This window comes from Lissotriton vulgaris, chromosome 6 (genome assembly GCF_964263255.1).
Source record: "Lissotriton vulgaris chromosome 6, aLisVul1.2, whole genome shotgun sequence".
Classification (NCBI taxonomy): Eukaryota; Metazoa; Chordata; class Amphibia; order Caudata; family Salamandridae; genus Lissotriton; species Lissotriton vulgaris.
This window is the reverse complement of record NC_141694.1, coordinates 976,012,622-976,040,172: the sequence shown is the minus strand read 5'-3', so window position 1 is coordinate 976,040,172 and position 27,551 is coordinate 976,012,622. Positions and strand designations below refer to the sequence as shown.

At 43.6% G+C, this 27,551-nt stretch overlaps 1 protein-coding gene and 1 pseudogene across 7 annotated transcripts in view; one reads left to right on the top strand and one right to left on the bottom strand.

Moving 5' to 3' along the window:
- The window catches only part of LOC147708268 (uncharacterized), a 50,845-nt pseudogene extending 27,665 nt beyond the window's left edge, over positions 1 to 23,180 (top strand).
- Positions 1 to 27,551, bottom strand: part of PTPRK (protein tyrosine phosphatase receptor type K) — a 1,685,403-nt gene that overhangs the window by 351,106 nt on the left and 1,306,746 nt on the right. The window lies entirely within an intron of this gene.

Sequence of the window (27,551 nt, the reverse complement as noted above, 5' to 3'; positions counted from 1 at the left end):
CACTTACAGGAATTCATGCACCACACCTTGCGCTGCAGTATCACCAACCGCCACTCTTCCCAGAGGATCTGGACGTGTGGGACATGCTGGTCAACTCCCCAGTGCTGCACCCAACTACCACTAAAGGATCTTCCAGTTTACCTTCAGCCTCGAGGAGCTGTACACGAGCTACATGGAGCAGCACTGTGGGGGGGGGGGAGGGGGTGTGGGGGGGGGGGGGGGGGTGGTCATAAGCCGGTCCTGAGGATACTGGGCACTGAGGCCTATGCAATGAAGGTAGTGCACTGGGTGCTAATCCACAGCGTGTTTCTGAGACACTTCAATCACCTGCCCCAGGTGGATTCTGTGTGCCTTTGCTCCCGGACAGGGAACCTGGTGTGTTAGCCCGAGTACACCACAGACCTCTACACCTGATTCATCAACCCCTCCACGGGCCATCGGAGGAAGTATCAGCTGAACTGGAAGTCACAGCATAGCTACGATCCGTGGATATGGAACATCATTATCTTAGCCTTCTATCTTCCCGGGGGTCACACCATGAACCTGGAAAGAAGCACCCTCCTGGACCAAATGGAGTCCTGTGAGATTGTGAGGCCTATGGGGTGACAGCAGCCGCGTCCTGAGACACCAAAGTGACAAATATATACCCAAAGAGCAGGCGTAATATATCATCCATGAAGAAAGAGAAAAAGCCTGATTTTGATCACCAGGATTCCTGTTTTCATTGACTTTTGCATCAACCAATAATGAGACACAGCGTCCCTGTACAGCTGCTTCTTCGCCCTCCTTTTCACACCATGTCCTGCCACTGAAGGCAGTGCTCTCTCGGACCAGCCCTACAAGAACCATCAGCAAACTTCTGATTTGTGCCAGGTCATGTAAGATTCACCTCGACCCTGCCGACTGGGTGTGGGTTTTCAAATTGTATCTGGTGCTCATGTAAAGCGCTGCAATACCTCCGGGTCGAGTTTGCACTGTATAAAACTGCAAATAAATATCTCTTTAAGGCAACGTGCTAGTGTGCCAGTTCTCACTTTTACTGCTCAAAACCACAATAAAACAGTGATTTTTATTTAGTCGTTGCAATGTGCACGTTTCGAATATGCTTCTGAAAAGTAAACTGGCATTGTGTTTTCACTTTCAGGGAGTTCTGAGCTCAGTAGGTGAATGTTATTTACAATGCGTGAAAATGGTATTTGATGTGCTCGTGTAGGCTGTACCCGCGAGGGAAGGTTGACGGGAGCACTTGGGTAGTTTCAAGAAGGCAGCAAAAGCTCTAGTGCCAGTCCAGGCTAAAGTACACAATTTATGAATACAGATGAATGCACATAAAAAAAATGAGGCAACAGCAGGAGGATGCACTCAGATACATGGAGGAAAGGAAGGAGAAAGCAGTAAAAAAGGCGAGAAAGGCACTCAAAAAAACGGGTGAAAGGAAGGAGAAAGCAGTTAAAATTGTGGCAAAAGCAGGAGAAAGCATTCAGAAACCAGGGGGAAGGAAGGAGAAAGCATTTTAAAAAGATGAGGCGAAATCAGTATAAAGCACTCAGAAAAACAAGGGAAAGGAAGGAGAAAGAAGTAGAAAATGAGGCAAAAGCATCATAAGCACTGATAAACAAGGGGAGAAAAAGAAAGCAGTAAAAAAAACTAGGCAAAGGCAGAGGAAAGCACTCTCACATCTACTCACACACCCACTCACCAACCCTTACAGCTACTCTCACACCCCCTCACAAACCTATACAACCACTAACACACCCACTCAACCGGCCTATTCAGCCATTCCCACACCCACTCTCAAAGATTACAGTTAGGAAGTAAACTTTGTTTAAAAAAACAAATGAATCAAAAAATCTAAAAGGTACAGGGTTAATTACAGTTAGGAAATAGAACTAAACAATGCAAGAAATGCACTGAAAAAACCAAAGGTTACAGGGACGCTACAGTTAAGCTCAGATTTCACTCATACACAACCAGTGAAAATATAACTTATGGCGCAGCAATCCATTGCTCATCACTTCACATTACACCACTCATGACATGGCCAGTGACATAACTGATGACATCTCAAATGACATAACTGCTGAATATATATATATATATCCACAGAAAAAACCAAAGGCTACAGGGTCGTTATAATTAGGCTCATATTTCACTCATTCAAAACCATAGAAATTCACCAGTTATACTTACCTGAGCCAACTAGAACTAACACCCCTGCAATGCACTGCTTATGACCTCACATATTACATCACTCATGACATGGTCAGTGACATCACGGATGACCACTGATGACCTCTTCCAGTGATGGTGAGTGTTTTATAAAGGTTTATGAGTGTTAAATGTATATATATACTAAGCTATTACATACGTTAATTAGCATACTTTGTGTGCTACTAATCACTGATTCTATTTCTAGCATATATAATGTCAGTGGCTGTGTGACTGTACCCATGTGTGAGTGGGTGTCTGAGTGATTGTATGGGTTAATAAGTGGATATGTGATTAGTTATATGGGTGTGTGTGGCTCTATTGTTGAGTGGGTGTGTGATTGGCTGTCTGGGTGAGTAAGTGGGTGTGTGAGTGGCTGTATGAGTGAGTATTTGGGTATGTAACTATTTGACTGAGTGGCTATTTGACCGAGTGTATGGGTGAGGACTGGAGTGAGTGTGTGTGTGTGTGTGAGTTTCTGTATTTTGTGAGTGAGTGGGCATGTGAGTGAGTGTATGGGTGAATATGTGGCTGTATGAGTTACTGGTTGAGGGAGTGGCTGTGTTAGTATGCTTGAGTGGCTATGTGTGCAACTGTTTAGGTGAGTGACTGGCTCTGTGAGTGACTGTATGGGTGAGTGAGCGGCTAAATGAATGACTGAGTGAGCCGCTAAATGAATAACTGAGGGAGTGGCTGCATGATTGGCTGTATGGGTGAGTGGGTGTGTGAGTGGCTTAATGGATGGATGAGTGAGTGGGTCTGCGAGTGGTTCTGTGGCTAATGTCACCAGAAATGTCACTGACCAGGTCTTTAGTGATGTAATATGTGAGGTCATAAGCAGTTCATTGCAGGCACATAAGTTATAGTTAGCTCAGGTAACTATAACTGCAGAATTTCTCTGGTTTTTGCATGAGTTTAGTCTGAGCTTAACTATAACCTACTTGTAACCTTTGTATTTTTTTATGATAATATATATGTGTATACAGGGTATTTCCATAGAGTAAACCTAGCCAAAAGGCAGCGGAGCACTATACATTTATACATAGTTAAGGACAAGGATATAGTCAAAGAGTAAGCAGGATTATGGCATGTTAATGCATTGTGATGCAGTGTTCTTTAAAGAGGTAAGTCGTCAACTCTTTCAAAAACTGGGTCAGGATTTGAGCAGTCCTCATGGCTAGAGGGATGTTGTTCCACATCCTGGTTGCATAGATGCAAATGACCTTCTGTCTTGTTTTTTTTTATGCTTCTTAATCTACGGTCAGATAGTGTTGTACAAGTGAATAAAAATAATACATATGTGTTTTTTAGGTCTCGCCTGTCGATGCGCATGCGCATCGAGCTTGCGAGACTATGGGGGCTTATCCACTCTTGAACCGACTTGCAAGGAATCGTGGCGATTCCTTGCAGTGCCCGTGACTTTTAAGCTCAATGCGCATGCGCATTGAGCTTAAAAGCGCGTGCACATCAGTTCCCTCATCCGCACGTCGCATTTCTCCTCCCCAGCTCCGCCCCCTCACTTCTTGATTGTACGGCCGCTAGGCCGTGCCTCCCCTACTCTCCTCCCCCCTCCTCCTCCTACTCTGCCTGCCGTGTCGCACCTCTCCCCGCTCCGCCCCCTGCACACTGGCCTGAATTGTACCGAAGACTGGACCTCGTATGCCCTCAATCCATATTGTGGACCCCTTGGCTCCAGTTCCCTCAAGAGTGTCGCCGCAGACGCTCTGCATGCACCTTTGGTCTTTCCATATATTGTTTTTTCATTACACTCCCAACCCAAAATGGCCGACACTTTCTGCCGCGCGCCCATTGGTCATTTGCTTCCATGTGACCGCGAGCGGCTTGCGGAAGAGAGGGAGGGGGCATGGTACGGTCTTTGGTGCTCATCGTGGAGGAAGGGTGACGCCCCATTCACCCACCTTCCCAATCCATGCAAGATTCAATGTGCTGAAGAGGGAATTTCACACAGTGCTCTATGCTCCGGATCCGCGGCTCATTCAGCCTCTGCGTCCCACCCCCTCTCCCACACACAGAGGAGTTTCTTAGCAACACCAGAGTCCAGCTCGGAGTCCGCGAATCTGCAAGGCAGCCATTGATCAGGCCCAACATCTTTCCGGCGCTAGATGCAGCCGGGCTGTTGCAAGTGGCGGGGGATTGTCAGGAGGGACAGGGTGGAGGGAACGAGGTGCTAAGGGGCAGGCCGCATTAGCATGCATATCAGAGCTAGATCGTAAACGTGGCCCACCATCTCGCAGCGCCTTATCCGCATAGACTGGCCTGGCTTCAAGCATGCGTTCACGAGAACAGGAGGAAAGCCAGGTCTGGGCGAGCTTCCCTGTCAGGGGAGCCACACAGGATGCCCGCTTATGCAAAAAAACACAATATGGGGTTGCCGAGTCATTTTTTTAATTCACTGACAGGTCGCCATCGGCAACTTCATGTAGCACATAAGGGGACTGGGGGATCTCAGGAGGCTAAGGGACCAATCCCTGGCAGCATGAAAATATACAACCGCCATGTGTCTATGCAGAAAGGCCAGGGAGCTAGGCTGAAGGGTTATGTAATCCAAAATGAGTGGTTAACCGACTTCACCAGTATACCTGTGCAAGACAATATGCACGTATATAGATATATGGAGAGCATTAGAGATACACAGTATACGTCTTTGGACCCATGGGCAGTTATGCGAATATAAAGCTAGATGCAGAGGCTATGGTAGCACATTGATCTCCAGAGGGGCCATTGACGTACACTAGGGGCCCAGGAAAGTGCACTCCATACTGTAAATTTGAATTTCACAATGTGTTTTGTCCACGACAAGATGCTTACACTTTGGAGAATATGCAATATACATTAGTAAGTGTCCATGTCATGCAAGTTAAGAGGTGGTGACGCTAGATGGGTGATGGATGTTTTTAGGTCTCGCCTGTCGATGCGCATGCGCATCGAGCTTGCGGGACTATGGGGGCTTATCCACTCTTGAACCAACTTGCAAGGAATCGTGGCGATTCCTTGCAGTGCCCGTGACTTTTAAGCTCAATGCGCATGCGCATTGAGCTTAAAAGCGCGTGCACATCAGTTCCCTCATCCGCACGTCGCATTTCTCCTCCCCAGCTCCGCCCCCTCACTTCTTGATTGCACGGCCGCTAGGCCGTGCCTCCCCTACTCTCCTCCCCCCTCCTCCTCCTACTCTGCCTGCCGTGTCGCACCTCTCCCCGCTCCGCCCCCTGCACACTGGCCTGAATTGTACCGAAGACTGGACCTCGTATGCCCTCAATCCATATTGTGGACCCCTTGGCTCCAGTTCCCTCAAGAGTGTCGCCGCAGACGCTCTGCATGCACCTTTGGTCTTTCCATATATTGTTTCATTACACTCCCAACCCAAAATGGCCGACACTTTCTGCCGCGCCCCCATTGGTCATTTGCTTCCATGTGACCGCGAGCGGCTTTCTTATTATGACAACACATTGCTGAGGGCGTATCGTGAAGATCTCTCACGCCTAGCAAGGACCCCCATTGCGGACCTGCAATTCTTCCTGTGGGGTAAGCCCTTATAGATGCGCGACATATTCGAGGCTCCAGACATGCTTTATTTATTTGAACCCGCCTTCAATTTTTATGTGTCAATTGTTTATGTGCACTTTCCCTTCCCGCAGATTATCCATCAAGGGCACCGTTCCCGCTGGTAAGCTCGTTTATTAGAGCACCCTTTTTTCACTGCACACTCTGTAATTGATACCCTAGTTCACTCTCCCCTCTCTCCCCACAGACGTCTTCAATACTCCCCTTGGCCCCACCTCGTGGTAAGTTTTTTCCGCAATAATGGCAGCCCCTTTTTTGGGCAATATGACCGTAATTAACTGTCTAATTCCTTTCCCCTTAGACACTTGTTATACTTTGCATACAGCGCTGAACTCCTCTCAGCTTCATTCCACCGGTAAGCCTCTCTCACGGTCCCTTACTCCTGCACTCCTTTAGAGTCCTTCACTTATGGCTAGCAATGTTGCATTCCAAATGCTATAGGTGTCACATTCGCAAAAGTTATAACTATTGGCATTGTAAATGACAAAGCTATCAATTTAGCTATTTTAAAAACCAACAAATAAATAAAATATTTGTCATTTACAAGACCAATAGCTCCAACTTTTCTAATGCGAGACCTATTGCATTTCCAATGCTTGTTTTAACAGGAATAGGTCAAAATATTCTAACTGAGCTGCATTTCACATAACAAAGCTTTTTAAGTTCACTTGATTAGGCCGCAAATTCCTTTGCAGTTGTTGTGAACTGCATATTTTATTATGAACCTGGTTTCTGGATTTTCTCCTTGTCCATCTCCAGTTAAAAATGTGTCCTTCAGCATGTTGTAAAATACTCTTAATTTAAGCACTTTTACAGTCTTATTTTGCTGTATCTTAAAATGTATTTTCTAATTGTTTCCAATCTTCTTAAAAGAAAGAGCAGAGCTTTAATGTATCTTTACAAGGAAGTTCCTCTGGCTAAGCGGAGGTTGTGTATTAATTTAAATGTGGATTTATTTTTTCTTGGATAGCAAAAAACAGTATCAATCATTAGTATTAAAGCAAGAGGCCTTTTCCATTTGTTTTACAACTAGAAATTGTGTTATGTAACTAGTCGCTACCTAACTAGATGTTTTTGCTGATGTGAGACAAGTCTTTCTGCAGCTCTCTGAAGGCAGATTTATGTTGCCTCTTTGACTTTGTACTCAGAAATTGTACCGACTTTTACTTGCCTCAAAAATGAGTAGGCTTCATGCCGGTCTACTAGCTAATACATTATTTTACCTTGTGCTAGACCATATTTTGTCCTGGCTTTATAAATAGAATAGAGTCTCTATTTTCAAATGCTAATTCCCATTAGTGTGCATTTTGAGAATTTAGAGCTTCTTGATTTGAGCCGACTATTTTTGCCTTCTGTAATAATTTCAATTTTAAACAAACCTTCATGCTTTTCACTTTGAACCTTGTAAGGTCTAAGTTAAATTTGACTTGGTTTAACTCTTATTCTGGGGTTATTATCCTTTGGGACTCTCAAAAGGCCCGCAGTCTTAAAAAAGGAGCATTTAGGGAATAATAATTTAGTGTCATCAATACCTGGAGAGAAAAATTGCTACAGCAGTGTCCAGGGTGCATATGTGCTGATAACTACTAGAGATAGTGAGCTTGTCATCAAGATAAGCAACAATGCTGTTCATGGTGGCTTTGTGAATAATGAAGCTGATTTTAAAGATGGTGCAGGCCAGAAAGGGGTGCTAATGAAGTTCCAATAGGATGTTTCTTTAATTTTTTATGGGTGCTACAATTCAGCATTGTCTGGTGTACAGGGTTTTCATGCGACAGGGTGGACTTGCTATGCATTTTACAGCATAACTCCTTCTTAATTTGGAAAGTAATGAGTTTTTACTTGAGTAGGTTCAGAGTACGTGCTCTCATCATAGTGACTGGTAGGGAGATCTAGAGATCAGAGCTCACAATGAAACAAGCATTGGCATAGCCAATAGGTCTCGCCCTTGGGAACTTATATTTAGCCATTAAGCACATTATCCTGTTAATAATCCTGTCATTCCCATAATTTAAAGGAAGAAATTCTAAACCCACTTAATTACTGGGCAAGTGGTGCATTATCTATGTTTTAAAGTATTGTGTTTCCTTACTTACACTGAAGTCCTACCACAAGGGTTTAATTATTGAACGCTCCAAGTGCACTCTGTTCAGTGCTCCGTTGTTCGTGAGCTATGTCTGTGCGCTACAAATACTACACAACATACATAAAACGAAACCAGTATCCGTTTCTGGGATCCATAACATGCTATTGAGACGCCGTCCATTTGTGCTGATGGCTAGCGGGTACCTGTAAGGAGGAGAGATCAGGGTCCTTCCAGCACACCAGGGGACCCGGCATGGTTTACACCGTCATCTTTCCCGCAGTGGATGCTGAGAGAATGGTGGCTGGCCTAGCAGCCTTCGTTGGGTGGACTGCTCAGCGTAATTCTTGGCGACACTAGCGATGACCACATGATGTCACCGACAGCGGCGGGGGTTCAACCGCTGGCACGGTCCTCCTCCCGGCCCTATTACAGTGGCATAAGCCCTCCGAAGGGTGTGGGTAGCACTGGAGGTTCCCGTTAACGCTCTCCTAAAAATCACAGCACCCTGCCTCCTCAATGATTCTCTGGCACTAGGCATGTGGGACAACACGCCCTCTAGGTGGTTGATCGCTTTGAACGGACCGGGTGGATTGACGGGGGGATTCTCAGCTGGGCTTTGTGAACCCTGGGGGCGGGTCTGAACTATCCATAATTTAATAAGGGAGAGACAGATTTATGTTCAATGGTTGCTGCCAATGGCTACAGGTGATACATGCTGCATGACTGGCTAGGAGTGGATGTAAATACCAGATGTTTGATGACGGATGGCATGAATTATGCAGCGATGGGCATGCCCGGTCGACCACTACTCCGATTCCTCACTTGGAATGTCAGGGGCATGAATGACTGCCGAAAGATACGTACGGTTGTGGCTTATCTCAAAAGACAATGTAAATGGTGGGATCCTACAAGAAACTCACTTAGCTCCAAACACAGGCGTATTGAAGCAGAGTAGAATAAAGGGCATATGTTATGTAGCAAGCTTTACCACACATGCTCGTGGTGTTCTAATATGGGTACGTAGAGGGTCGGGAGTTCAGTTACTGGAGACAGGTACAGACCCAGGGGTGGAGATTTGAGGTTGCAAGATGTTAAAAGGCCAATTTGGCGGTCCTACTGGTTGGAGTATTTGGGCAAACTACGATGCCCCACAATTTTACCTTTCATTACGTGCAGGCCTCCTGCAATGGGGCGATCAACAGCTGCTTTGGGGTGGTGATTTCAATTGTGTATTGGACCCAACTCTCTACCGCTCCAGGGGTCCGCCCTGAAGACTCTCAGCCGACGCTCAGAACCTTAAAGATATAGATGCTCAAGAAGGCTTGATAGATATTTGGCGACATAGGTCACCCGCGGAACAGGGATATACTCACTATTCTTCAGTCCACAATATTCATACACAAATAGACTATTGGCTTATGTTGCGGTGTTAGATTCCCCATTGCAAACTATTACCAAGGACTTACTCTGATCACTCGCCGGTACTATTGGAACTCACACTGCACACCCCAAAATAGACTGGTGCTTTCCTCCATTTTAATTACTAGATGCAGTATTTCATGAAGAATTGACGTTGGCGATAGAGGAGTTCTTTTGCATCAATGCTGGGTCAGATGACAAATTTGATACGGTTTGGGAGGCGTTCAAAGTCTACATAAGTGGGATTACAATATTTAAACATGTACGGGTCCTGCAGTCACTGCATGGTAGATTGACTCACTTAGAAAAAGAAATCGCCAAACTAGAGCGGTGGCATCAGGAGACGGCTGACAGCTGTATCCTGAGTGCCATTAAGACTAAGATTGTCAAATTCCAAGAGACTGCTCAGAGCGAAGTGCATAATCGAGGAAAGTACGCTATAGCACACGCTTATGGCGAGGGGGGACGTTCTGGTGCCACCGTTGCAGCACGTCTGCGCCCCCGCTGAGATGCGGATGTGATAGTGGTGGTACAGGACAAACCGGGTCTGCCGCTGAGTGACCCTGAACAAGTTTTCTTTAGGTAATATGCTGATCTACACAGGTCGCAGCACATCTCTGCTGATACCGATGCCGAAACCTACTTGCACACATAGCCATGACCTGGCTCACTAAGGAGCACAGGGGACATCTAATGGCACCACTGCGCCCAAAGGACATACATGTAGCGCACAGGGACATGCCTTCCAGCAAGGCACTGGGCTCTGATGAGCTCACCGTGGCTTTTTATAAGACCCATCAGGAACTACTTATCCAGCATCTGGTTACATTCTATGAGGAAATGGTCAACACCAAAACTATGCCTGTTTCAATGCGTGAAGCCATGATAGTACCCCTACTGAAAGAGGGCAAGCAATCAGACTGCTCATCTTCTAGACCGTTGTCGCTATTACATTTTAAAACTAAATTGTATGCAAAAGTCTTGGCTAATCGTCTGGCACCACTCTTCCCTGGAATGGTAAGACTGGAGCAGGCTGACTTTGTGCTGGGCAGAGTCTGACGTTCAATTTACAAATGATGTTTGGAGCAATTTAGAATAGAGGCCCAGAGAAGAGTGCAGCAGCCATGTTTCTTGGCACGGAAATAGCATTCAACTCTGATGAGCACGGATTCAGGTTTGCAGTTCTAAGAAGAACAGGGGGTCAGGGAAATATTCTTATGACTGGTGACAGCCCTGTACTCTTCACCAACCACTCGGGTGCATGTCAATGGTATAATGCCACTTCAATCACTGGAAACATTGTGGCCGGGCAAGGTCACCGTGGCATTACCGGCACTGGTCTAGATCCATGGGGGCCCATCGGCCTTGAACACTGATGCTCCGTCGCATCAGCCAACAGACGCTTTGACTTCTTGTGCCTTTTACCTGTGGATCCTGATGATTTGGAGTGGGACAATGAGGTCTTCAGGCTTCTGGAACGATCCCGGGACCTTCCTCTCGATTGGATTAGGGACTTCCCTCAGTCACATGCCGGACCACTAGCAACTTCAGGGACCGCTCCCTAAAAGCCCTGGTGCCATGGACCAGCAGTCCGAGCACGGCTTGGTATTGTGGTTGCGCTCCAGCCATCACAAACACACGAGGTGAGGGTCCGTCACCGACATGGTGCAGTGACAGGCACCACAGGGTGTAAAACCTACCTAACAGGAAGACATCCTCGACACACCAGGAGTGGATACTCATAAGCCTCCACAAAATGTCAAAAAAAGCCTGTCAAAAAATGACAGAGGGGTAGCTTTGCCTCGGACCTGCACTGGCTAGCACTAAAAGAAAAACAGACGTCAGCACGTTGAGGTGACCCATACATGGGTGTTCACTTCTGGAGTACACTACTCTGAGCCAATAGAAGCAACCTACTGGCATGTAAGGGTACTGCTCACAAAAAATCTTCTGGATCCAGTCTGACACCTAGGGAAAATTCGAAGATAAGGAATCTGCGGCTAGAAGTCTTAAACAGATGAACAAGTTACTTACCTTCGGTAACGATATATCTGTAAGAAACATTAGTTAGTATTAGATTCCTTACCTTAGAATATCCCCAGGCGTCAGACTGGATCCGGAAATTTTTGTGTAGCAGTACCCTTGCGCGTCGGTAGGCGACGTCTGCGACTCCACGTCCGTCGTCGGCGCTGTGATGACGTCGGAGTACTTAGACGCCGCCTCCGCGCGCTGACATCAGTTCTTAGACACAGCTTTTCCGCGCCAGAAACGCAGAGCCACATTAAAAACCAACGCTGGTGCCATTGAAACTAGGGCCCTGAAAGGGGATGACCTTAACCTTAGATATCGGTTCGCAGAACCGGGAGGATGGGTGGGGCGGTAAGGAATCTAATAATAACTACTGTTTCTTACAGATATATCGTTACCAAAGGTAAGTAACTTGTTCATCTGAAAGAAACAGGTTAGTATTAGATTCCTTACCTTAGAATAGATACCCCAGCAATACCAACCCCGGTGGTGGGTCTGCGAACCAATAATCACACCAGAAAGTCCTGGAGGCTTTGATTCTGTCTAGGTTAGATTATGGTAACATCTTATTTCTAGAAACAGACAAGTCCGCGATAAGGTGCCTCCAAGTGGTTCAGAACTTGGCTGTCAGGCTCCTGTTTCGGCTTCCTGCTCTGAGTCCAGCCTTCTTCACGACCTCCACTTGCTCACCGTGGAGAAGTGTATCACTTTCAAGGCACTCTGCATATGCACTAAAAACACTCCCACTCCGAGCCTCAGTATTTGCAAAACCTTGTCTCTCCCTATGACTATGTTTTACATCATAACTGCACTTGATATAGTGCTTCATACCAAGCTGCATTTGTACAGCGCTTCATCACATCCATGGCAAAGCATAGGGCAGGGTGGGTAGTACGATATGCACCAGTGGCGGGGTAACTAGTTGAATGAGTGCTGAACGGCAATTTGGTCTTTGAAGGAAGAGTTTTTGTATCATGTGTGATTGACCAGAGAGGTGATTTATCTGGTCTTTCCTCTCTGCACATCAATTTAATGGCAATAAGAGGAGTTGGACTTAGAATGCAGGCTCCTGACATTGCTGTGCCTTATTGTGTGGTTCTCCATACAATCCTCTAACAAGTGACAAAGGAACAGTCAATGGCAAACATAATGTACAGGGAGACGTGGTGTATGTCATTCCCTGTCCCTCTCACTTCACTAAAGCAACAGGTGAGGGACCGGCAAGCATTCACTTTAAACAGCCAGCCATGGTAAATGATCTGACTTCACCTAGGAGTGATGAGGAATAACATCCAGGAATGAATGCACAGGGGAAAAAGAGTGATGGTAATGTTCTTTCTACTCACGAACAACAGAGAAGCTATCTACTGAAGTGCAATAGTTGCAGGCAACAAGTATAAATACATCAAAGTGTCATCATATAGCAACAGAGGAATAGCTCACGACATGAACTATGTAGACAGCGAGAATAAATACCATATAGGGCCTGCCCGTGAGAACAGGAGCTATCCACAGAAATGTGCTACTCATATGAAACCAGAACAAAGGTTCTACAGGACCCACGGTGAGTGCATCCAGCATACCTGTGGTCGTACTCCAATTATCTATAATACCTAATGTTAAGAGTCTGTCCAGTAGCAACGAAGAATACCTTGCAGGTATGCATAGAAGAAATGCATCCATGCCATGGTGCATGTTCTTTAGAGGGTACTAAGGCTGTCATGAAGTAGTGATCAGCCAGCATATAATGGTAAAAGGTATCCAGGGCCGCAATGTCACAGTCAATACTAAGGTAATAGACAGACTCTTGAAAAACAAGACAAAAGTAAGGGTCAAAGCGGTACAATTTAAAGATTTTATTGACACGATTTACAATATTATATCAAGACATGTCATGTCTTATGGTTACATACACTGCTGTATAGCCCTGTGACATTCGACCTCTGGATCCAAGTTTGTGCTATATATAAAAAATAATAAATATAAGTACACCAGTGAACTCCATTTTTGAAATTGTCCCTGAGAGAGATGGTCATTAATCCTAGAGGCTCCAAGAGGTAGATGACTCTAGAGGGCTGATTGGGAGTTTGTATCATCAGTTTGGATGCAGGGCCATGTCTGGGACAGGGTTGGGGCACATATAAATAATTTTTTTATAGGTTAGATTATTATTGGGTGGCATTCCTGGATGAACTAGAACGACTGGTCTGGCAAATGAAACTGGCATCAGTCTTGCCAAGGTGACGGCTGAAGGGACAACACACAGCAAGTTTCCACATACCATATTGCAATCTCTGGCAGATGCAGGTAACATCTGGTCAAGATCAGTCACCTCCATTTAGGTTTTCCTAATTCTAGTAAAAAGAGAATACATTATGGGGAATGGCAAGAAACAGGCACACCTCAAAAGAAGATTATAGCTCATTTTTCATCTGTGCCCTTGAGGGACTGGGTATGGAAGAACGTCTGGGTCTACAGCTGCAACGCAATGCCTAAAAAGTGTAGATAGTGTTTATGAACTTAGATAATTAACTGGACTGTTGGCACATCAATCTCACTAATGTTTTTGTGGAGATGCCCCTTTCATATGTGGGCTCGTGTTAGCATCACTATGAACATCTGATTACTAAGGAATGAAGCCACCGACTGTCGTAGGAGGGGCTGAGGGACAGGTGTCATATTTTCTTTAAAGATTTTAATGCAGGAACATTTACTTCATTCTAATTTTATAAACTTAATGGATACCTTCATGGAACTGTAGACAGATTGGTAATTAACCCTTAATGGAATTGCACGATTAGGGATATGCAAGGGGATAGCATTGTCGTACTGACGAAGTAGGACACCTACATTTGTTTATATTTTTGGGATTTGCCGTGTCCTGTGTCTGAAAAAGTGTCTAAGTAATGTGATAAATGGAATCTGCTATTTATTATCTTTACCCGATCTGAAAAACAACTGTTAAAATACATGTACAATGGAATTCAATGGCAAGCCCTCAGACTGATGTGGGTGAATGTGTGTTTGTGCTTTTTGTTGGGGGTATGAGAAAGAAAGATTGGAGTTTTAAGCTACACAGACTTAGTAAGGGTTGTGGGCTCTGGTACAAAACACAGGCTTCTGGTCCTCCAAACCCATCAACAACAAGAACTTACTAGTAGTACTGCCAACTTGTAGCTAAGCCTCAAACCCCGTCAAATGGATGCCTTATTGTACAAGAAATGAAACCGCGACAGACAACACAGAAGATGGGGCCTTCGCTTAACCAAGGAGACTAATCGCTTATCGCTTCATAGATCTGCAAACTACAGGTTTAGTCTAACACGCAAGTGAACATAGCAGCTTTTAGGCTGCGGTCTCCCTTTCACTTAAGTTAAAGTTGTAAAAATGGGACTGGGCAAAATGCCAAAAGTGTACTAAGCACACTGAGAACAGAGAGGAAAAAACGCATTTCATTCTAGAGTCCAACGATCCTCGTTTATTTAACATGGGTCACGAAAACTGGTTAATCAATACATGCAGAAATGATGCATTACTCTGAGTAAAATCCATTGTGACATCTCAAAGGTTGACATGAATCGAATTTGACAAGAATTGCTGTACAAAAAAATTCATTACCGGAATAATTTCTGCAACAAAAATTAAATTAGCAAGGATTGAAAACTTTAAGCCTGGCAGATATTTTGCAGTGATGGACCATGACACAAAACTCCTGTCAATTAACTGGGTCCTCTTAGAGGTCTGCTCCTTTCACGCTTCAAGGCATGAAAGGAGCAGCAGAGATGCAGTGCAAGAGTTTACATTCTGCAAAGACTATGAGGCACTGGAAATGTTTCAGACAATTCGACTGCAAATCCACTGGATATGAATTTTTCAAACCACTTCCAGTGATGGCGCGGATTGTGTTAAACAACAGCTGGCTTCATGCAACAGGTGGAGCATTTAAATGCAGGTTTGTTTTCAAACTGAACTTAAAGATTCACTACTTATTGCTAGTAAAAGCAAATCACTTCTCTGGTTTTACTCCAATTCCTAATATGTATTGAGAAGCAAATAGCATTAAATCTGCTATTTGATTTGTAAAGCGCCAGTCATCTCATTCACATGGTAATACCAGAGCAAGATAACTTTCCACCCAATTACAATGCAGGTTAAAATAAGTAGTCTTACCACAAACCAAACCAATTCCTCTAAATATTGGTACTTCACTAACTAAACCCCATTAAGTACAACATAGTTCCTTTCATATTCACGCTCTTCAGCAAATACTAGTATCGGCCTAATTATTTGAGGTTCCTTACGCACCATACACACCTCTCCCTATTTTTAATGCTCTATTTTCAGTCTCGGACGCACATTCAAATTTCTCTTCAGCTTCAATATTTTCCTCTAATTTCACTTAAATCTTCCCAATTTTTCAAGATTATCACTCTCCTCCCATTATATTCCTTAAAAAACCTCACACTCTTGTTAACTCAAGCCACATGGAGGCTAATTTTTAGTAATATTAATGAACAAGTTACTTACCATCGGCTTTAGACTGGATCAGGATGATTTTTTGTGAGCAGTATCTCTGCGTGCCGGTAAATGCCATCCATCTGCTTCACATGCGTTGTCCGCGCTGGAAGTGATGTCGCAGTACCTATATAGGGGCCACCCAGGTGAGCTGTCATCAGTTCCTTTTCATGACTTTTAACACGTTAAGCGCGGAGCCACAAAGATCACTGACCACTAGAGCCCTGAAAGTGTGCAGCACAATCCCTAGAAACCTGTTCACAGAGCGGGGAGGATGGGTGGGTTGGTAAGGAACTTGTATATAGAAATAGTCTCTACCAGATAAGGCATTATAGAAGGTAAGTAACTTGTCCATTTTATAGAGATTTCTAGCCACAGATTCCTTACCCCTGAATAGATATCTAAGCAAATACCACCCAGGTATGGAGGGTAGAAAGGCTTACAATGCCAGTCGGATGGCTCAGATTTTGTGCATGTTGATATGGAGTCCGAATTCCGCCAGAGACCAAAGTCCTCTGATCTCCACCCCTCCCAGATGGCTGCCTCATCCCAGGAGGGTCGCATCTGTCACTACTGTCCGGTCTGGTTGGGGAAGGGAGAGGGGTCTGCCTCTGACCCAAACGCAGTTCGTTAGCCACCACTGACATTTTTTGCAGTTTCCTGGACCATTTCGGAGAGATTCCCCTTATGCTGCGCCCACTGGAACTTCAGGTCCCACTGCAGGGCCCGCATATGCCATTGTGCATGTATTACCAGCAAAGGGGCACTGGTAAGGTCAAAAGGGAGCACAGTGAACTAAAAATGCTGGTTTCCTACCTTAATTAATGCGGCTAGAAGCCCCTTCCGTAGCCATGAAAGGAGTGAAAGGCAGGTTGGGAGTGATGTAGGCCAGCAGAGAGGCCCAAAGGATTTGGCCGTAGCCAGAGACTCCTTAAATGGCTCAATCGCCTAATGGGTTTTGTCTCTGAAGAGATGTGGGGCTTCGAAGGGCATTGGAAGCCTGGACATCCACCCAAAAACCAGTCGACTTCAACCAGGAGTGGCGCCTCGGGGCCACCATAGAGGAGTCCATATCGTATTGTGAACTTTGCTGGATCTCTCCCATCCTGCGAGAGGACGTCCTGGGCTTCCTCTGGGACCTGCAACCGCACTTGCGCAACCATGTCCCAGAGAGTATGGGAGTAATGGCCCAAAAGGCATGCAGTGTTCACAGACAGTAATGCTAGGTTGGCAGAAGAAAACATCTTCCCAAGGAGTCCAGCCTTTTGGATTCACTGTCCAGGGGAGCCACAAGGAACATGCCTTGGGACGTGGAGGCTTGGACTACCAATATCTCTGGGGTGTTGTGTTGGGTGAAGAAGTTTGGTTCCTCTGGGGCGGGTCAGTGGCAGGCGATCGTCCTATTCACAGGAGCCTGTGTTGTATTAGGACCAAGTCCCCCAAAAGGACTTCAGTAAGGGCGTCACTGAATGGGCGTAGGGGTTCAGATAAGGTAACTCCCAGTTTTAACACCTCTGCCAAGATGTTAGTCCTGAAGACCACTGAAGGTCAAGGACCTCAGCCACCCTCCCGCACCTCAGTTGCATACAAGGCTCCCTCTTTGGCAGCCACGGTAGGGGAGGAAAGCATACCAGTATCTGGAGAAGTATCCAGTCGACTGGCTTCACCCAGTTCCTCACACCAGTCCATATTGGGGTCTTCTTCATAGGGCTGGTATTCTGTAGGATCCAGTGGCCCCCTCCTATCCTTCCCCCAAGGTCTAGTCCGAGAGAATAGGGCTAAGGCTCCGACCTAGGAGGCAAAGCGCCTGCCAGCATCAGTGTCGGGCAACCCCCATCCAGCTCGGTGTCGGAATAGGGCATCATAATGGGGACTGCACTGCCAGCAGGCGCTGGCCCCATCCCAGATACAGGAATGGATCCGTGGTGGTCCACTAGAGCGGGGGTCGGAGCCATTGGTGCGGAACCAGATGGGGTCCGTTCTGACCCCGGGAGCCTGAAGGCATGCCGGAGGGGTCAGGACACCCAAAGATGAAGCACATGACCTCACAGAATAATTTCAGTTGGATGTGGGTCACTCGGGCTCCTGGAATGTCAGAGTCACGGAGTAGGCCTAGGTGCAGGTTACGGGGAACAAGTCCCTGAATTCAGATGTTCAGTCAGTGCAATGGTCTACGGACGAGGAGAAGTCAAAGAGCACTTCAACTTCTTGCTCTTTTTCTTGTGCCTCGACTTACCAGAGTGTCGCAGGCCCTCGATTTGCATGTAGTAGCATGGTCGGTCACTATAAGCTTTAGAAACTACCCCCTCAAAGCTTTTGGATTCATGACATGGCAATTGGAGCACGGCTGTCATTGTGGCACTCCTAACACCAGAGGTAGACAAGGTGCGGGTCCGTCACGGACAAAAGCCGATGACAGGCTCCACAGGGTCTAAATCCAGTCTTTCTAGATGACACACCTAGAAAACCTCAAACAATCAAGTCGAAAAAGTAGCCAAGGGGTAACTGTTCTTCAGATCAGCACTGGCTGGCGTGGAAAGAGAAGAGCGGACGTCAGCACACCTGGGTGGCGCCTATATAGGTACAGTAATGTGACTTCTGGCACGGACAATGCAAACGCCACCCGCAGAGCTGATCAAAGTCACTTACCGTCGCACAGGGGTACTGCTCATGAAAAATCTTCAGGATCCAGTCGAACGCCTGGGGAAATTCAAAGGTAAGGAATCTGCAGCTAGAAGTCTCTAGTAGATATTTAAGTTAGGTTGCAATTTTAAATGTTTAGAATAAGTCATGCAATTTCTAGAGTATTTTAACGTGTGCCCCTAACATATTTGAATATATTTATCTTGGTAATTTATTTATTTGTTTATTTTGGAGTTTTTTTTATAACTACGGCAAGACAAGAAGGTATCAGAGCGCTTTACAACATGTAACAGAGAAGCAATCAAACATAAAAAGTGAGCATAGTAGAGCATAGTGATTTGTGACAAGTAAAATTCCAACACATAGTGGTAAATCAGACGTAATGATCAGTGAAGTGCACAGTTCGAACATAAAGAGTAACCAATAGACTCCATGATTTGCGACAACTCCAGATCGGTGAGGGGGAGCACCGGAGCGAGACGAGAGGTGAGCGAGTTATCGGTCCTCTAAACAGAGTGAACGTAGACTGTAGTGCGCAGGATTCGATGTGGAGCGTCAGCTATTCATTCGGAAGAGATCGGTTGAGGAAAAGGTCTTTGAGCTGGCTTTTGAATTTTAGAAAGGAGGGGTTAGTTCGGATATGAGCTGGGACGGTGTTCCAAATTTTGGGCGCATTTCCAGAGAAAGAGCGTGATGAGGCTTTATGTTTGTGAGTTTTTGGTGGGATGAGAAGTAGAGTGTTAGTACTCCTTAGGTTCGTTGACTGACCAGCTTTGTTTAGCTTGGCGGCCAGGTATGCAGGTTTGCCGGTATGCAGGGTTTTGTGAGTGAGACAGGGTGTTCTGAAGCTGGCGCGCATTTCGGTTGGTATCCATTTTAGCTCTCTGAGAGCAGGAGTGATGTGTTCATATTTTTTTTTACTCCAGTGACCATCCTGGCTGCTGCATTTAAAGTTGTTCTGAGGGGGGCAAGGTGAGATTTTGCTGTGCATGTGAGGGTTGCGTTTCCGTAGTCCAATCTGACAGAACCAAGGATTGGGTGGCTTGTTGGAGGTCATTGGGGGGGATGAATGGCTTTATTTTGTTGAGCAGTTTTAGGTTGATAAACGCGCTCTTGGCGGTATTTTTGATGTGTTTGACCATGTCTAAATTAGGGTCCAGAGTGATTCCCAGTGATTTTACAGAGTCTGCTGGGATGAGGCTGCAGTTTAGAGCATCAATGGTTTTTAGCCATTCTGTGACTTGGGGGGTCAGTGCTTTGTTGGATAGGATGAATATTTCCATTTTGTCCTACTGGTTTGTTTCAGGTGGTTGAGGGATAACCAGTCTTGGATTTCTTTCAGGGTGAGGTTTAGTCTTTGTATGTCTTCAAAAGAGGAAGTTTCAAGGTAAATCTGGGTACCGTCTGCATATAGGTGAAAGGGGATGTTGGCGTTGTTGAGTATCTTGGCGAGTGGCTCCATGTAGATATTGAATAGTGCCGGGGAAAGAACTGATCCTTGCGGAACCCCCCTGTTGTAACTACTTACTGATCTATTCCCATGTGTTAATATGTGTTTTGTTTAATTATGTATTTACTCAGGTGATGCATACTTTGTGTTTGGCACTCTCTCTCTCAAATGTCTTTTGGCTACAGTTTTTTAATTTAACTGTTCTCAGTTGTCTCTGGTTCTTCTTTGGTTGATTCTGGTCACTGAGTCTTCCAATGCAATATTTTGCTGCTTCTCATGAACACAGGCCACTTGTCTCCTTGATGTACATTCTCAACTGCTGTTTCTATGCTTGTGACTACTGCTGAATCTTCTCCATTCACAGCAGGACTTGTATTTTAATCAACATCAGCAACTTGGCTCACTCTGAACCGCTTTCTCGTGGTGGTTCTTGAGGCTTGGATTTTCAGCGTTACTTTTTCATGAACTGGCATTTCAGTTGCTATTTCTTCTTGTAACTCTAGGCTGCGCAATAATGTTTAATGTTAATTTGATGACTTTCAATCTTATGACTTCCGTTTTCACCAGGATATTATTTTCCCCTACTAGATCCACCCAGTGACTTTGAGCTTAATACTGTGGCTCAAGGGTTGTAGTCACCACTTCTTCATCTGCAGTCTTTGCTCTCTTTGTGTTGGCTTTATGGATCCACTGTGGGATATCAGAACACTTCACAGCAGTGCCAGTCAAGTATAAATTCATGTGGCCCCTTCCACTATGGTCCTTAGCAAGTTTTGTGGACATGCTTACCAGGACTCAATCCCCTGGTTGGAGTGCGTGGCACTTGATTCTTTTGTTGAAAGTGCTGCCGAATTTAAATAATGAGAGACCGAATTCAGCACATCAGCCAGTCCTTTACATTAATCCAATAGAACGTCATGCCATAACTTATTGATACAAATGCTGTTGCAAGAATGTATGAGATCCGCATTGCCCTACCTATGAGGATTTCATGAGGTGAGACACCAGTTTTTTTGTTTGGAGTACATCTAATGTTCAACAAAACAACAGGAAAAGCATCTAGCCATTTTAAAGTTATCGAGGCACATACTTTTGCAAGCTTGGAATGAATGGTGCAATTCATCTTTTCTACTACACCTGGTGCTTCTAGTCTGTAACTGCTGGGAAACGTTTGCTCAATTTGTAAAGCTGTACACTGTACCTTTCAAACCTCATTTTTAAAGTGAGTTCCTCGATCTGTCTCAATAGAAGTAGGCATGCCAAATCATTGCACCAATTCCCTTAACAAGAGTTTGGCCATGAACATACTGTCACTTCTCATGGTTTGATAGGATCCACTCATTGAGAAAACAAGCAGACAATTGCAAGAATACAGATGAGCCTGTTGATTCGGGTATCTCTATAAGGTCTGACTGTAGTCTAGAGAATGGCCTTTCAGTTTCCTATGGGACTCCTAGTACCCATTGTACACTTTCCCTTATTAATTATTTAGCAAGTCATGTTTCTTTCAAATAAATCTTTTGCTCCACTTCTGAACTTTGTGTTGTTCTTAAACATCCTGACCATACAGTCTCACCCTCGTATGTCAGTGTAGGAAACTAGCTATGCCGTGCACCACTGAATCTGGAAGAACCAAAGGCCATTAAAATCACTCTTCCAACCAGCTGTTTCCCACATTTAATTTTAATTCTCTGATACCTCCTCTTATAATTCTTTGAGTTAACTTAATGGTTCCTATATTGGATTCAACAAAAAACAATTCACATTATATGCTTCTTCAATGTTTAGATCAACTTTACAATTTCTGATTCCTGTTGTTGCTTTTGCTCATTTCAGTTTGCAACCTGATAGGCAAAGTGATTGCCCATAATGACCGCATCACCAGACCTATGAGCGATGCATTTTACAACCCATATCCCTTTTAATTGCTGTATTGCTTCCAACAAATTTAGGATGTATGGTTTATTCTTTAAGGGGATACCGGAGGATACCATGGTGGACCATTGTAACTATAACTGCCCATAGTTGCGTAGCACTCCAAATCAATATTGCCTGGTAGTGTTAATGGTCACACTCAGTTAATTTGCTAAACAACATGCTCTTGTCAGGGCAATAGGTTCTGCTATTTGTGCTGAAATTACAACAGACAAGTATAATGCTTCAATAATGGAACGGACTGTATAGACTGCTCTCTATTCCTTGATGGTCGCCTAGACATCAACCATTTACAAATAAAATCAGATAAGCCATTCCAAAAGGAAGATCTTTGATATGTGCTCTTGGTTTCGTACATAACGCTTATCCACGGATGCAATTACGGTCCGGATCTTCATCATTGTTTGGAATCTGTAACAGTGTTGCAGGATTTAAGGTACTGCACCTTCTAATTGAAATATTTTCAGCTGCCAGTATTGAGTGTTCATCATTTGTAAGGCAGCCGCCTGTCAGATGCTGAATTTGTGTAAGTAAAAGACACAAATAAAGGACAGAATGAAGAACAAATTAAGCATTCACCCCTCGTCAAGTGATCTGGGTTAAATTCATCGTCTCACTCTGTTCAGTTGCCAGGCCAACAGCTGCTATGAACTAAAAAAACCTGGAAGAACTAAAGCTACTGTATGACACGCATCAGAGAGGTAAGCGACAAGCTGCCTTATCTCAACTTGCTATTGAGTTAGAACAGATATGGCACACCCTTTCTTTTATGACAAAAAAACACAAATTCCTTCTCAAAAGTAAGCATTCCTAGAGCTGATACGCTGCAGAGATTCTCTTTGAGTTCCAAGAAGGCTTTCATGCATTTGCCATCAAATGGCACTCAGACCTGATGGCACTGGAACTTCTACACAGCTGCAAGTGAATCTCAGTAAAGGCTTTGCAATCCGAAACAATTGAAATCTTCTGACAACAGTAGCCAAACATTACCAAGAACATTCTCACTTTCCCCTGTGTAAAATGAGAATTCATTTCCAGGATTGAAGAAGAACATTCCTTTGACACATTACTTTTCCCTTTCGCAATATGGTGCATCATATATAATATACTAAATAATTTCTTTCTTACAGTATTGCATTTCTGTAGGTGAAGCTTTATGACCATTGTAGGCAAGATGGTTCAAAAGTGCAACTGAATCCAACTTTCAATCTTCCTTTATCTTTGATGCTACTAGAAAGTCATCTATGTACTGCACCAGCACTGAGCTACAGGGCAGTTGAAGGCGTTCCAAATCTTTCTTTAGAATCTAAATGAAGATGGACAGGCTCTCTCTATATCCCTACAGGATTCTACACAAAACAAGAATTGTATTGAGGAATAGAAATGCAAAAATATATTGGCTATCCTCATGAAGAGGAATGGGCAAAAACCTTGGCATAAGGCAATGACTATACACCCTTCTGTAGCCACAGGACTCCGAAACAATATAACAGTAGGATTTGGTACCACTGGACAAAATGGTACTACTTTTTAAAATCTTTTTTTATAAGAAATTGTGCTACGCTTCAATTTATACTCTGTTTTTTAATGTGCATCACAGGTGAAAGAAGCACCTCCCATAGGATGCCCTGTTCTAATATCTTTTCTACGACTTGCTTCAATCCCTCTTCTGATTATTGTGAAAGTTTGTATTGTCAAGTTCTAGGATAAACTACATCATGTTGAGCTGTTATTCCAACTGCCTCTGAGCTCTTTATTCACTCTATTTCTTTACCTGTGAAATCCCATATCACTTCTTTCATGGTGTGTCCTAAATCAAGAGGCTAGTCATCTTTTTAATAACAAGAAATAGCTGAACTCTTGGCTTTTGTGATTCTATTTTAAATACTCCATCTTCATCTTGAGTTTCAATTGCAACACCATCTAGGGTGCAATAAATGACCAAGCAAATTGTTGCCAAGCAAATTAACAGTACTCAAATCACGCAATACGAATTGGTAATCATTCTCCAAGGACCCTATTTTAAATGGAACATTCGCTGAAACTCGATTAGTAATGTGTTTATTGTTTACTCCTACAACGTAAACCTCTTTTCCTGACAGGGGTAGGTTTGGTACCACCATGGAGCGGGTAGCACCAGCATTGATTAAAAATAATATGGGGTGGCTATTCACCTCAACATCTAAATATGGGCCACTCTGGTCTACCTCTATGACTGCACCAAGCATGTAATCCTCCTCCTCCTCCCTCAAACACCATCAATGAGAATTTGTCGCATTCTGTGAAAAATGTGCAAAACCTTTGCACAGAATCAATAGATACTATTGAAATCCTGGGTTGTATGGTATTTTGTTTCTCATGCAACACAGGAGCTAAAGGCATATTTCTATGGAACTGTCTATGATAATGTTCATTTTGTATAGCAGTGTGTTGTGCTGTGACAGTCTGTTGAGTCCCAAAAGTTTGCAGTCCCTGAAACGGATTTGCATTTTGCTACATCAGTGGAACAAAATTATTTTGAATTTGTTCTGGGTTTTGTCTACATTTGCACTTCCAGTGACCACTTTTCCAGCAGAAATAACAGGCGGTCCTTTTCTTTAGCACATTGAGACTACACTCATTCCAGAATTGTTCACACACCCCTACCTCTACCTTGGGCTTGCAGTTGCACCATATCACTCCTCATTCACACCCCTTGCATTCGAAAATCCAAATTTGCGCCAGATCTTGCAGAAGGCACAAGAGCTGTGTCTTAATGAATCATATAATTTATATTTCCTCTCTGAATCCGCTTTGTATGCACAGTAATCCACTTCTTAATTTTCTTCTGTTTCACCTCAAAACAGATACTACAATATGTAGAATACTTGGGTGGCTCATCAATATTGCCAGGACATCACTCTCTGATGAACATATGAGCTAAGTTCCGGAAGCAAACCCTTAACGAAAGCAGATATGAATCCACTGCCACCTTCCCTTGACGGTTCTTAAACTACACTGTATTTACTATAAAACTGAATAAGACTCTCATAATATGCATGCACTGACTCTTTTGGCTCGTGTGGTACTCATTATTTTTTTACCCAAATAACTTCTTTCTATAACACCTTCTGTTTCTAATGATCTAGCACAGCTTTGTATTTTTCCATGATGAGAATAGCCTAATCATTATTAGGCTGAACTCTTCGAGGTTCCTGTTGGACATGTAACAGCTGCTTTGCAGTCTGTCCAAAAATCCTAAGGAATGACAATCTCATTGTATTCAAATCAACACGAAGCCTGTTTGAAATAGTTACTAATCTGTTAAACTCTGTTTATCACTTGCCTGGTTCCCCTCTCAATTTTGCAAATGTGTTGTAAAAGCATAGAGATCACACTTGATCAAGGAACATGCACATAATTCCCTTTGTGCACGTCTCGCAAAGGAAACTCTGTCAAAAACCGATTCCGAGGCTCACTTTTTACCACATTTACTTTTCCTGCACCAGTTTGTCTTTTTAGAGATAGTTTTCTTCTTCCACTTATCCTTTTACTTCCTTAAGTACCTCCAATCTTTTATGGAATCAATTACTTTATGTGAGTTCACAGTCAGTAGACACAAATTCTATATTTCTGATACTCAAACTTTCTAAGTTTTACTCTGGGTCCTAGGTTTGTGTAAGGCAAAATCAAATTATTCAGTTACATCTTCTTGTATGTCTCATTTGCACACCTGGCTGCTTCTTTAATTAAATACCTTAATGTATCTGAATTATATGCAAGCAATCTACTTGTGTCAATTGTACCTTGCAGAATTTCACCAAATTAAAATTTCAAATTAGCACAGGTGGGGTAGTAGCTACAAGTTCAATAATTGGAATCACTGTATCTATAACTGTGATTGACAAACCACTAGGACCAGGCAAAGCTGCCAAGGTACACTCAGGCCAAACACTTGCAGTATTGAGTAATGCTATTTCTTGTATAATCATGCCTGGTTTGCTCACACCGATATCAGTTACTGGCGGTCTCTGTGTCTATGCACCATCTGTGTAAGGAGGAGGTCTAGAGTTTAACAGATGAATAGAATCAGCATTTTTTCTCCAATTTTACTCTTGTTTGATTCATCACTATTGCAGGAACTATCCTGCACATATCTATGCACACCCTTTTCTATATACCCCACTTAGATTCACTGTATTTCTAAACTGCTTTTTTACTTATCTCCTTTCCTATTGCCACTCGATCTTGTTCATTTATTGCTTCAAAGTACATTGCAATTTACTCTCACACATTCCATGTCTCAAAAAATCAAGCGTTTTATTATAATTAACCTCTAAAAAAATGCAGGTCCTTGTCATTAGAATTGAACTCAGGGTAATCTTTTAGGCACACACACACATAAAGCCAACATCATGTCGAAAATATGAGAACCCTCGGGAGGAATCCTCTCAGCTTCCTTAACAGCTACCTTAGGAACTTTAGACTTTTCAATACAGCTCCCATTATTCTCACTCAAACTAATTAAAAAAACTCACTAAATAAACAAATGACAATCCAATCAACTAATCCCAGCAAAGGTCAAACAATCACAGCACGACTTACAGTGTCAGTCAATCAACGACTGCACGACTTGGGATGATCCCTCACCAATACCAGCACGACTTTCAATCTTAGCTAGCCAATTGCAACACTACTTCTCTGGAAATAGAAATCAACACAATGCCTTTTGCCAACAAACACACACAAATAAACGAATTAGATTTTGCATGCTCAGCCTAAATAGGAAACGGAAAAAAGGAATTAAATGTAAACAATTGCACAATCGATAGAATCAGAACCAGTACTTTGCGGCATTTGTCAATAACAAATTCACACTAAGGAAGACTCCCGACCAGTAGCATTGCATCCCTGATTAGAGTGCTTACTCCTGTGCACCAACATAAATATACATTAATCAAACTTAAACACATTCAGTCTAAAAGTGTGAAGATTCTTATTAATGCCGAAATCAGGATAAAAAATCTAAGTATGTATGCAGTGCCTCACTTTACACGCTCCTGTAGACAAATTCAACATGTTGAGATCTTGGACACAATGAATTTAGAAAATGTAATGGCTTTGTTGACGTATATACAATTCAGCTCATCAAAACACTGAAACAAACATAATGGCAATCATCATTCTTTAACTCATAGATATGACAAAAACATCAAAATCGCAGTAATTTAACCACATAATGATACACACATTAACAAAGCCTGGCCAAAAATTGCACAAGCAGTTTAATTCATGATTCAAGACAAATCTATTAAAACACTAGCAATATGTCAAGACCACACTCTAAATCACTCAAAGAACATCGTAAATAATATAATTTGGTCAGACCATGAAAAGTAGGCAAACTGAAGATCAGGTACATCAATTATCTCAGCAAAGATATCTTTTCATATCTCTCATCTTACCCAAACTCTCTACCAAAACTGTGGAGCGCTTTTATTTAGATAATCTGCATGATAGTGGAACCTAATTTGCGATATCAGGGATGGTATTAACTTCAAGGACTATGAGGCAATGTGTCCCTGGCAACAAGATCCAAACAATAGCTCCAAAAATACAGTGAATAAGAAATGATAGACTCAAAAAGTTAGTTCAAGACCATTAATTTAGAAAAACCACAGAGGTTTAATAATCATTAAAATTGCT